Source organism: Geotrypetes seraphini, chromosome 7 (assembly GCF_902459505.1).
Source record: "Geotrypetes seraphini chromosome 7, aGeoSer1.1, whole genome shotgun sequence".
In the NCBI taxonomy this organism is placed as follows: domain Eukaryota; kingdom Metazoa; phylum Chordata; class Amphibia; order Gymnophiona; family Dermophiidae; genus Geotrypetes; species Geotrypetes seraphini.
Genome location: NC_047090.1, coordinates 128,808,725 through 128,821,547, shown reverse-complemented (window position 1 = coordinate 128,821,547; position 12,823 = coordinate 128,808,725). Strand labels below are relative to the sequence as shown.

Below are 12,823 nucleotides of genomic sequence, written 5' to 3'. Positions count from 1 at the left end.
TTCTGACTTCTCTAGTATATTCGTCAAATCTAACATATCTATTGGCAATTCCTGGTGATCCTCCGGAGGTTTCTTCTTTCCCAAGGAAATAAAATACATTTTTGAGATAGGAGGAAAAGAATTTTGTGGGACTTTCAGAAACTCCGAGAGATATCTCTTAAACATATCCAATGCTGAGGTACTAATTAATTTAGGAAATTTAATCAGTCTCAAATTTTGTCTCCGTGATAAATTTTCCAGCAGTTCCATTTTTTTTTTTTTTTATAATATTTTTTTATTTTCAAATTTTACAGAAAGTGTACAACATGTTAAATACAATTGATGAATATACAATAACACTTTTATATCTAATACATTATGTTATAAATATATTTTTATCCCCTCTCCCTCCCCCCACCCTTCTATTACTTTTCATTCATACATTACATATTGTATAATATATTATAACATATTATGTAGAAATTATTTTCATTACCCCCCCTCTATGTGTGTCATAAAAAAAGATATTTAAAAGAAGAAAAGAAGAAGAAAAATCCTACTATTTATTCATTGCAGTATTTTGTCAATGGCCCCCATATTTTTATAAATTTAGTATATGTCCCTCTTTGTATTGCTATTGTTCTTTCCATTTTAAATATATGACATATTGTATTCCACCAAAATGTATAATTTAGGTTGTTATAATTCTTCCAGTTATTGGTTATATGTTGAATGGCAACCCCTGTCATAATTAATAAAAGCTTGTTATTTTCTGGTGAAATTTGACTTTTTTTTCTCATCATCATTCCAAATAATATTGTATCATATGATATTGCAATATGATTTTCCATCAATTTATTAATTTGTGGCCAAATTGAATTCCAAAAAGTTTTAATATAGGGACAATGATACAATAAATGATCTAATGTCCCTGGTTCTAGATTACAGTGCCAGCATTTATTGGACTTAGAACTGTCTAATTTTTGCAAACGTGTAGGGGTCCAAAAAGCTCTATGTAATAAAAAGAACCAAGTTTGTCTCATAGATGCTGACACTGTACATCCCATTCTCCAAGACCAAATTAGTGGCCATTGAGATGCATTAATTTGATGCTTAATCTCAATGCTCCAAATATCTCTTAGACCATTTTTTGGTTTTTTATTTAAATATCCAGATATTAATTTATACCACAATGCGGCTTGATGTCCTAGGAAGTCTGCTTGAAAACATAAGAACTTTAAACTATATTGATTATTCAATGTTTTCCATTCAGGGAACCCAACCTGAATGGCCTGCTTCAATTGCAACCATTTAAAACTTTGTGTTTTATTAAGACCAAATCTATGTTGCAATTGTGGAAAATCCAGCAGTTTGCCTTCTGAAATAACATCATCCAAAGATCTAATGCCTGCAATAATCCAGTTCTTCCAAAGGATTTGAGTTCCGCCAATTTTGATCTTGGAGTTTATCCATATAGATTGATTAGTTGACTTGTTTATTGGGATAGGTGTTAATTTATCAATAAACCTCAACGTTTTCCAAGTATCCATTAATATTTTATTTTCTCTGTATCTTCTAGGTATGTTAATACTTGGCAGATGAACTAAATTTAGGGGAAACATAAGGCGCCATTCTAAATATAACCAATCCGGTGCATTATCCATAAGTTCTGGGAGGATCCAATACATACCCTGACGTAGAATATAGGCTTGATGGTACCTATAGAAATTTGGAAAATTTACCCCTCCCTCCTTAATTGATTTTTGCAAAGTTACTAAAGCTATTCTAGGTGTTTTACCAAGCCAAAGAAATTTTGTTAAAATGCTATTAAGCTTTTTATAAAAGGACCCCTGAAAATAAATGGGTATCATACTCATTTGGTAGCAAACTACAGGTAACATCATCATTTTAATAGTTTGAACTCTTCCCCACCAAGAAATATGTAATGGGTTCCATTGCTCACATAACTCCGTAACTTTTTTTAAAACATATTTTTCATTCTCTTTTACAGTATCTTCAATTGTATTTTTAACTTGAATGCCAAGATATTTAAATCCTTCTTCTTTCCATATGAATGGAAAAGTGTCAAATAATCCTTTTACACAATGAATATTTAAAGGTATAATTTCAGATTTATTCCAATTAATTTTATAACCTGAAAATTTGCCAAACTTATCAATTAATTCCAATAAAGAAGATAAGGTAGACTCTGGATTTCTCAAATAAAGTAATATATCATCAGCATAAGCCGAAATTTTATATTCCATATCTGAATATGGAATACCTTGTATCTCCCTCTTTTGCTGTATTGCTAACAATAAGGGTTCTAATACAACATCAAATAACAAAGGAGATAAAGGACAACCTTGTCTAACTCCCCTCTGCAATTGAAAACCATCAGATATCTTATTATTAATATTTAGTCTTGCAATCGGGAAGCTATACAATGTTTTTACCATTTGTATAAATCCAGAACCTATACCAAACCATTCTAAAGCCTGATACATAAAATTCCATTCTACCCTATCAAATGCTTTTTCAGCATCTAATGAAACTGTAAAAGCCGGTTCATCCATTTTTTTTGACAAGTTTAACATGTGAAACAATAATCTAGAATTATTAGAGGAATGTCTTTTAGCAACGAAACCCGTTTGATGCATATCTATAATATGTGGGAGAGCTTTGGCTAATCTCAAAGCCAAAATTTTCGCCAAAAGTTTATTATCAACATTTATCAAAGATATAGGCCTGTAGTTTGAAACCAAAGTAGGATCTTTATTTGGCATAGGCAAAACAATTATTATTGATTCAGCCATAGTACCTTTAATATTACCTTTTATAAGTTGTGTCTGATATAAATTTAGTAAATGTGGGGAAAGGATATTTTGAAATGTTTTATAAAATTCTACTGTATAACCATCACCACCTGGAGCGGATCCAACTCTAAGAGATCTCAATGCTGTTTCTAATTCTTTTAATGATATAGGTTCATCTAAACTCCGTTTTATATGATCAGGAACCTTAGGTCCATTAATTAAATCTAAAAAATTTTTTCCATCTTTTTGTCTCTCCAAATAAGGCTCGGAAGAATACAGGTCCTTATAAAATTTTAAAAATTGTTTTAATATTATATTTGTTTGATTTGTTATTATACCATTATCATCTTTTATACCATTAATATTAGTTCTTCTTTTTTTTGCTTTAAGATAATTTGCCAATAATCTCCCCGCCTTATTAGAATTTCCATAATACATTGTTTGCTTGGAAAACAAATCTCTTCTTATCATTTTTGAAGTTAATTCATTATATTTAACTTTTGCTTTCAAAAGAGCTTGCAAAACTTCATATTCCCATTTACTTATCAATTTAGCTTCTAATATTTTTATTTCTTTTTCTAATTCTATATATTGTATTTTAATCTGTTTTCTAATAAAAGCTGAATATGATATAATATTACCCCTCATAGTTGCTTTAAATGCATCCCATACATTCTCTATAGATGTATCCTCCACTAAATTTATTTGAAAGAAATCGTTAATTTGTGTTTTGAAATTTTCCAAAAATTTGTCATCCACAAGCAATGCATTATCAAATCTCCAAAGAGGTCTACCATTCTCTAATTGATCTAATTGTAATTCTATCCATACTCCCGCATGATCCAAAATAATAATAGGATCTATGGAAGCTTTAATCACCTGTTGCACTTTATTTGTTGAAACAAAAATATAATCTATTCTTGAAAATGATTTATGAACTTGTGAACAAAATGAAAATTCCTGATCATTAAAATGAAGAATACGCCATATATCTTTCAAATCACATGATTGAACCAAATTATCTAAACCTAAAGATTTTATACTTTTACCTGGTTTTTTATCCAATAATGGATCCATTACAGCATTAAAATCTCCAGCCACCACTAAATTAGAAGCAGCCAGTGGTAATAACATATTCTGTAACTTTTTAAAAAATTCTGATTGATTCGAATTAGGGGCATATATGTTAAACAACGTCAGGGCATCATTTCCCATACCTATATCAATATGTATCCATCTTCCATGTGGATCTGAATTTTTTACCTTAATCTTGGCCATACATTTTTTATTTATAAGAATTGCTACCCCTGCTTTTTTACCCTCTGCTGGAGCAAAAAAACATTCCTTTACCCACCCACCCGATAGTTTCTGTGATTCCTTTATACTAAGATGGGTCTCCTGCAGACAGTAAATATCCGCATTTTGCTTTTTTAAAAATGTTAATACTTTTTTCCTTTTGATTACGTGATTCAGGCCATTGACATTAATAGAATATATCTTAAATAACATTATACATTTTAATACTTCTCATTATAATCTTCTTCCCCTCCTCTTTCATATTTAGAATCCAAAAAATATTTTTCATGACACACATATTTACCCCTAAAGTATGTAATCCCTTGTTTATTTTTCCCTTAATCATTTTAATAAATACTCTCCTTTTCCCTCCCTTTCCCACCCAATACAATGGCTGCTTAAGGATACACATTGGAACTGTAATCCGAACATTCTCCTCCCCCCTAGGCAATCAATATTCAATCAAATTCCCCTTCTATCTATCTATATTAACCTTTAATATCTTTAGTCATTTTTTCATAACATTTCATTAATGTATCTTTATCCATTTAACAGTTTTTTAATTTATATTTCCTTAGTATTATTATTTACATCATAAATTTTTTTTTTCTTAAACATATATTAGTATGTTATTAATGTTTTTCTTATATCTTGCTCTTTCTTTCTTATAAATTTTTATTGTCTTTTCTTTATATCATTTTTTTCTTTCTTCAGATATTTCAATATTTCATTCTTTTATAATTTTTCATAAAGTCATCAAAACCCATCTTAATGTTTTATGTTAAAATATCATAGGTTCTGGTTTAGAAAGAAAAGCTTTTAGTTTTTCTGGATCCTCGAAATACAAGGATTTATCTCCAGATGATACTCTCATTTTTGCCGGATAGTATAGACCATATTTAAAACCTTTTTCTTTTAGTTGAGGTCTCATGTCTAATAGTCTCTTTCTTTTATTTGCTGTGTTTTTAGCAAAGTCCGGCAGAAACCATATTCTGGATCCTTTATAATTTAGATTTTTGTCTTTCTTTGCAGCATTTAATATTTCTAATGCTTGTTGGTATCTAAGCATTTTGAAAATTAGTGGTCTTGGCCTACCTTTATTTTCTACATTTTTAACTGGGATCCTGTGCGCCCTTTCTATTTCTAGTGGTTGTTTCAAGTCTAGTTGTAATATTTTTGGAATTAAGTTTTCAAGAAAAAGAATAGCATTTTTTCCTTCTAAATTTTCTTGTATTCCAAAAAGTTTGATGTTTTTCCTTCTTCCTCGATTCTCATAGTCTTCCAGTTGATCTTTCAATTTGTTCAATTCCAGACTATCATTTTTGCATCTGTTTGCTTCACCTTCCATGACCTCCATTCTAGACTCCAATTCAGTTGTTCTTTTGTTATTACTTTCCATTTGTCTATGAATGTTTAATATTTCTTCCTTCATTTCAGACATATTGGTTACAGTTTCCTTAAGCATTTGTTTAATTTGTCTTAGTTCTTCCATAACCTCTGCTTTACTCAATATGTCAGGTTCTTCAACAGGAAGTGGGATCTTGCTTGGTGTTATTTGATCTTGTTTTTGTCTTTTTGCTGACATGCCAGCCTCATTTTTGTTTTGTCTGATGCTTGCCATGTTGTTTTTTCTTTCTTTACAGTTGTTAGAAACCACAAAAGACTCTTTCAGTCTCAATTCCCAATATTTTGTCTTTGATATTTTGCTATATCAGTTTAGAAGAAAAATTGATGAGAGAATATCAAATTTCTCTTGTTCTCTTTTCAAAGGTTTTGTTTCAGATTTGGCAGGATCAAATTCTCTGCAAAGTATTTTTCCGATTCTTATATATTTTCAATATAATTAGCAACCTCTTCCTGCTATTTCATTACTCTAGTTTTGAGTAAATTATTAATCTTTATCTTTCAGATCATCAACAACTTTTTATTCTCCTCTCTCTGGATTTATTTCGGTTCAATATTGGCAAGAAAGGCTATTTCAAACCTTCATATTTTAAAGATTGACAGATATATGTTTACCACCAATATCAGTCCAAAATGGGAAAATCGCAATCTTCAAACTTTTTCAAACTCGTCTGTCACCTTTTTCAGCACAGAGAAAATGGCGCTTCTCTTCCTTGTTCCTTCTCTCTCAGGCTTAACTACAGTCACGACAGGAAGAGAGTTATATCTGTCACAAGTTTATTGTCTATAGAAATCGGCTATAAGGGGGTAAATCCACCTTAATTTGTTATAGCCTGTCTTTAATCTCTTACTGTTTTAGCTTTCAGGGTTTTATTTCAGCGTCTGCAGGAGAGAGTTGCTTCAAACTGTCACAAGAAATCAACTGACATCGGTTTCACTTTAAAATCAATCAATCTCCAACTTATTCTGCTGTCATTTTCTCTTTCTAAATGTCTTATTTCTATTCAATATATGACAGGATTATTTTAAAGCGGCATTGAAACTTTCTCTTTCTTCCGTTGGTCAATTTAATTCTTTATTAGCCTGCTTTCACTGCCTCTCTGTATCAGCACTGAGACAAGCCGGTAGAAGAAGCAATTACCCTCCCCCAGCCTTTCTTCTCTTCAGTGTTGGCGGTTTTTCAATTTATATCTTCTGATATATCTCACCGCACTATCTCTGAGAAAGCTGTCAATCCAAATTTTCAACAGCCTTTTTTCACTCACCCTGTTGCCGATTTTATCTCTCCCCTTGTTCTCTTCCTTCAGGATTTTCTTTTTTTTTTTTTTTTTTTCGGCAGGTACTAGTCTTTATTCACATCAATCTTGAACCAACTGTCAGTTTCCTGTCACCAGTGCCTCTCCGTTCCAGCGCCCCGATGTCTCTTCGTGTCAGCGCTAAAAACCGGCAAACTTTTTTTTTTTTTTAAACTTCCCTCTTACAGTCTCTGTCACAGTTTCGGAGGAGGGCAATGTCCAATCCGTCAGTTCTCCTTCCTTTAATTCCGTCTAGCTTTAACCCGATATCTCGTCGTCTCAGCGCTGAGGGAGAGAAAAACCGGCAAATCACACTTTGGTTTCTTTTACTCAGTTTCTATCCTCGTTTAGTCAAGAGGATGTTAAATCTGATTTATCAAAAGTTTAAGCTTCAAGTATAATTGTTTTCTATTGAAATAAATAATAATGGGATAATTTTATTTAATGTCAGTTGCCCAGTTGGAGAGGAGCGTCGCGATCACACGTCCATTCTGTGTTCGCGTTAAGCCACGCCCCTCCAGCAGTTCCATTTTAAAGTTGATACTCCCATTGTCTTTAATAAGGAGCTGATTTTGTGCTCCTAGAATTTCCAGGTTTTTTTTTCTTGCTCCACTGATTTTTTCTCCAATTTGCCCACTTTTTGCTGTAAAGTTATAGTCTTAGATATTATCCCAGCACAATATGTGGATAACGTTTGTATTTGAGTTCCCAAGGAGATTTGTAAAGATGAAATTGCATGCCAAATGGAATTCAAATCAATCACAGGTGATTTTTCCAAGGGAGCTAGTGAATGGCTAAATTTTAAATCCTTAAGTTCCACAGTACCTGCTTGTATACTCGACAATGGTAACTCATGCCATTCCCCAACCAATTCCAGGGCTCCACGCGGCGGCAGCTGTGGTAGAGAGGCAGCAGAAACCCTCTGCACTACCAGATCTTCATCCTCCTCTTCTTCGCAGCTCTCGGAAGAACTGCATAGCTCCCCTCGCTCCCTGTGTCCTGCAACACTGGTCAGGGGAGTGGCTGCGCCAGCGTGTTACGTTCTTCCGGCAAAAGACTAGTCGCCTCGAATGAGGTGACCGGGCTCTCCGATATGCCCCTACCTTGCGCCGAGGACTTTCCGTCTGGTTCTCCTTGGGGCCCGCGTTGGACGAACGCGTCCATCGGCCCAGGCAATTCCTGTGTCTCGGGGTCCGTGGGATAGACCCGGGTCTTGGATTTACGCTTCACCATAAAAATGGTAAGTAGTAAAAGGCTTGATAGGGTTCAGCCCAGCACCTTCAGGTCGCCATCTTATTTAGGCTCCTCCACCTCATGGAAATTGCCATTTTAATCCATCTGGAAATCTAGACCTTAGACTCAGACCACCTCTCTTTCTTAGCATGAATGGTCAGAACACAAAAGTGATCCGAGACCCAAAACTTATTGGTAACTTCAAGGTAAGAAAAAAAAAAAAAAAGCACTCACTTGATGTCTATTAAATGCAATGCTTTGTCCTTTTTCTTCAATCCCTTAGGCTGAAAGGCAAGCAAACATGAAAGGCAGAGACCATTTTTGGTAAAGAAAGATGGAACCATATGTAAAAAAAGCTCTGCTTCCATAATCTTTAAAAAAAACAACAAGAGAGCTTGTAATTCAGAGACCCGTTTCGCTGACATAATTGCTACAAGAATACCATCTTGACCATAAGATCTAGATCAGGGGTGTCAAAGTCCCTCCTCGAGGGCTGCAATCCATTCGGGTTTTCAGGATTTCCCCAATGAATATGCATGAGATCTATTTGCATGCACTGCTTTCATTGTATGCTAATAGATCTCATGCATATTCATTGGGGAAATCTTGAAAACCTGACTGGATTGTGGCCCTTGAGGAGGGACTTTGACACCCCTGATCTAGATGAAAGCCTCCTGTAAGGGCTCATATGGAGCCCTACTGAAACTTTGCAAAATGGTGTTTAAGATTCCAGGATAGGAATGGTAGACATACCGGAAGGTGCAACCAGAGAGAGCCCCTTTAAAGAATTTGGTAAAATCTAGGTGAGAGGCCAGAGACACTTTTTCCCCTTGAACTTGGAAATACAAAAGGCCTGTTATCTGAAGTTTCAGTGATCCAACAGACAGACCCTTCTCAAATCCCTCTTGCAAAAATTCTAGGACTACCAAAATCAGGGCTTGTAAGGGATCTGCATTGACCCTAACACACCAGAGTTGAAAGGTCTTCCAGGCCTTGGCATAGGCTGTCACTGTCGAGGGCTTTTTGGCCCTAAGCAGAGTAGAAATGACCACTTCAGAGTATCCCTTCCTTACAGGGGCAGCTTGCTCAAGAGCCATGCCGTAAGCCCAAAGTGTTCTGAATTCTCTTTTTTTTAGTTCAATCTTTATTAAGCTTTAACATCTTACAGAAAAATGCAACATACAAATATATTATAAACATATGTAAACATGCATTAGAAAATTCTTAACGAAAAACATGTCATTATCTACCCATCCCTCCCTCCCTACCTCCCTCCCATATAACTGGCAGGTCAATTATTCCATCACACACATTGCTTAACAAAACCCTCTTAAGCAGGGGTCTCAAAGTCCCTCCTTGAGGGCCGCAATCCAGTCGAGTTTTCAGGATTTCCCCAATGAATATGCATGAGACCTATTAGCATATAATGAAAGCAGTGCTTGCAAATAGATCTCATGCATATTCATTGGGGAAATCCTGAAAACCTGACTGGATTGTGGCCCTCAAGGAGGGACTTTGAGATCCCTGCTCTAAAGGGTTCCAAACATCCTTAAATGATGCCATATTCCCTATCTTTCAGCTAAATTAGCTTCATATTTATAAAAAAGAGGCAGTTTCCCACAAAAAAATGAAAATTCAACAACGTGAAATCCTTCCAGGTCTTAACTATTGACTGTAGTGCCACTCCAGATAGTATCATGAACAATTTATTTTTATTTACTGTCAAATAGGTTGTTGAAGTAGCACGTGCTCCACATATCATTCATTCCATAAGAAAGAGGTATACGAACTTCCAATATATTTTGTATTTTATTCCACACCTCCTGCCGGAATGTTTGAACCAGTAGGCAGTAAAACAAAAGATGATCAAGTGTACCCACTTCTTTCTTGCAGCTCCAACGTGCATTGGACTTGTTAGCATCCAATTTCTGTAACTTAACCTTTTCAACATATTCATAGGGGGTCTGATTCAAGGGCTTCAAGGTAAAATAACACTATTCGCCGATGACGCCAAACTATGTAATATAGTAAGTGAATGCAGTTTACAGAATTCTATGGCGCAGGACCTGCTTACATTGGAAAATTGGTCCTCAACCTGGCAGCTATGCTTCAATGCTAAGAAATGTAAGGTCATGCACCTCGGAAGCGGAAATCCATGCAGGACGTACTTCTTGAACGGAGAAACTTTAACTAGGACTTCAGCAGAATGAGATTTAGAAGTAATCATCAGTGCAGACATGAAAACTGCCAATCAAGTGGAGAAGGCTTCATCTAAGGCAAGGCAGATATTGGGTTGTATCAATAGAAAGCCTGAAGTCATAATGCCGTTGTACAGGGCCATGGTGAGACCTCATCTGGAGTACTGTGTGCAATTCTGGAGGCGACATTACAGTAAAGATGTGCGCAGAATTGAATCGGTTCAACGGACGGCCACCAGGATGATCTCGGGGCTCAAGGATCTCTCGTATGAAGAGAGACTGAACAAATTGCAGCTCTACACTCTCGAGGAACGTAGGGAGAGGGGAGACATGATCGAAACATTTAAGTACCTCACGGGACGTGTCAAAGTGGAAGATGATATTTTCTTTCTCAAGGGACCCTCGGCCACAAGAGGGCACCCGCTCAAACTCAGGGGCGGAAAATTTCATGGCGACACTAGAAAGTATTTCTTCACAGAGAGAGTGGTTGATCATTGGAACAAGCTTCCAGTGCAGGTGATCGAGGCAGACAGCGTGCCAGACTTTAAGAATAAATGGGATACCCATGTGGGATCCCTACGAGGGTCAAGATAAGGAAATTGGGTCATTAGGGCATAGACAGGGGGTGGGTAAGCAGAGTGGGCAGACTTGATGGGCTATAGCCCTTTTCTGCCGTCATCTTCTATGTTTCTATGTAACCGGGGTTCACAATGTTCTATGGAGCACAAAGTAAAGAATTTGTCTTACTGACATAGAAGCTGTACATCTTATCCTTTTTGAGTCCATATCTTCTTCCAGTTTTCAGATGGAACAGAACATCTTAATTTTCTGGACCAAATAGAATGAAGTCCAGAAAGCGGTTTCTTAAGTAGGTATGAGCATAGGAGCTTATACCAGCTTGAAGCTTCATGGCCTTGAACCCCCAAAGCATAATATAATAGGCAAGCTTGGTTGATCCTTTAAAGTATTAAATGATGGGAAACTGGCCTTAATAGCATGTGTTGGAGTTGGTAGCCATTTAAAACATTGTGAGAATGGCAGCAATGCGAATTTCTGCTGCAAAGACTGAAATGACATCAAATATCCTTGACTCATCACATCTTGCAGGGTCCTAATTCCTGCTTGCATCCAAATTTTCAAAAGGATCACAGAGCCATTAATGGTAATTGCAGGATTCAGCTATAAGGATATTTGCATGGAGCTTTTAGTAGAAGTAACGAGTAAGTCATCCAAAAACATCAATGCTTGTCAAGTGGATTTAAAGACTTCATTGTCCCTATATATACTGTATATGGAATTCGTATACCTGTCAAATGGCTAAGTAGGAGCAGTGATATCAGAGCAGATTCTAATTGTAACTAGTCAGGCACCTGATCATATAACTCCGATATTATACAATACATTCCCTGTCTTAAAATGTAAGCACGATGGTATAGTTTAAAATTAGGAAAGTTTGACTCCCCCCAATTCTTTAACTTTTTGTAATTTTGCCATAGCAATTCAAGGTGTCTTTCCCAACCATATGAATTTGGTAAGCAATCTATTAATCTGTTTATAACAACCCTCCGAAAAAAGGATTGGTAACATGTTCATGTGATATCATATGACTGGGGCCATCATCATTTTTACCATTTGGATCCTGCCCCACCAGGAAAGATACAAGGGACTCCATTTCTCATACAATCCCTGTATTTTGGAGAGAAGACACTTTTCATTTGCTGACATGGTGTCACCCACATTTTGCAGGAGCATTACTCCCAGATATTTAATACCATTAGGCTTCCAAAGAAATGGATATGGGTCTAATAAAGATTTTACACAATGTACGTTTAAGGGCAATACCTCAGATTTACTCCAGTTGATCTTATACCCCGAGAAGGATCCAAAGGAGTCAATCAACTGTAGTAAGGCTGGTACTGATGTTTCTGGTTCTGTAAGATATAATAGAATATCATCAGCATACGCCGAGATCTTATACATGCTATTCCTATAAGCTATTCCCTTAATGATATCTTAGTGTTCAATAGCCAGAAGAAGAGGCTCCAATATGAGATCAAACAACAATGGAGTTAGCGGGCATCCCTGTCTGATAGGGTGGCTATATAATATATAATAGTCTGGTAGGATGGCTATATAATGTTTTAATCATATGTATAAATCCTGCACCTATACCAAACCACTGCATTATTTTATACATAAAGGACCATTCCACCCTGTCAAACGCCTTCTCTGCATCCAAAGACACAGAGAAGGCCAGGAATTCCATTGTCTCAATCGATCACATGAGTTGTAATGCCAAGCGGGTATTAGAGTGTCTGCCCGACACAAAGCCCATTTGGTGCATGCCTATTATTTTTGGTAATACTTTAGCCAGGCGAAGTGCCAGAACTTTGGCCAAAAGTTTACCATCTAGGTTTAATGATGAGATGGGTCTATAGTTGGCCACTAGCATCAGATCTTTCCCTGGTTTAGGGAGTATCACCATAAGGGCCTCAGCCATTGTCCCTGAAATATATCCCATTGATATAATTGATTGGTACAGATGTAACAATTCTGGCAACAAACTATCCTGAAATGATTTGAAAATTTCTACCGCATATCC

General features: G+C 35.9%; 1 protein-coding gene across 6 annotated transcripts in view; it reads right to left on the bottom strand.

Moving 5' to 3' along the window:
- Window positions 1-12,823, bottom strand: part of TOGARAM1 (TOG array regulator of axonemal microtubules 1) — a 182,843-nt gene that overhangs the window by 25,720 nt on the left and 144,300 nt on the right. The gene's annotated exons all lie outside the window — the stretch shown is intronic.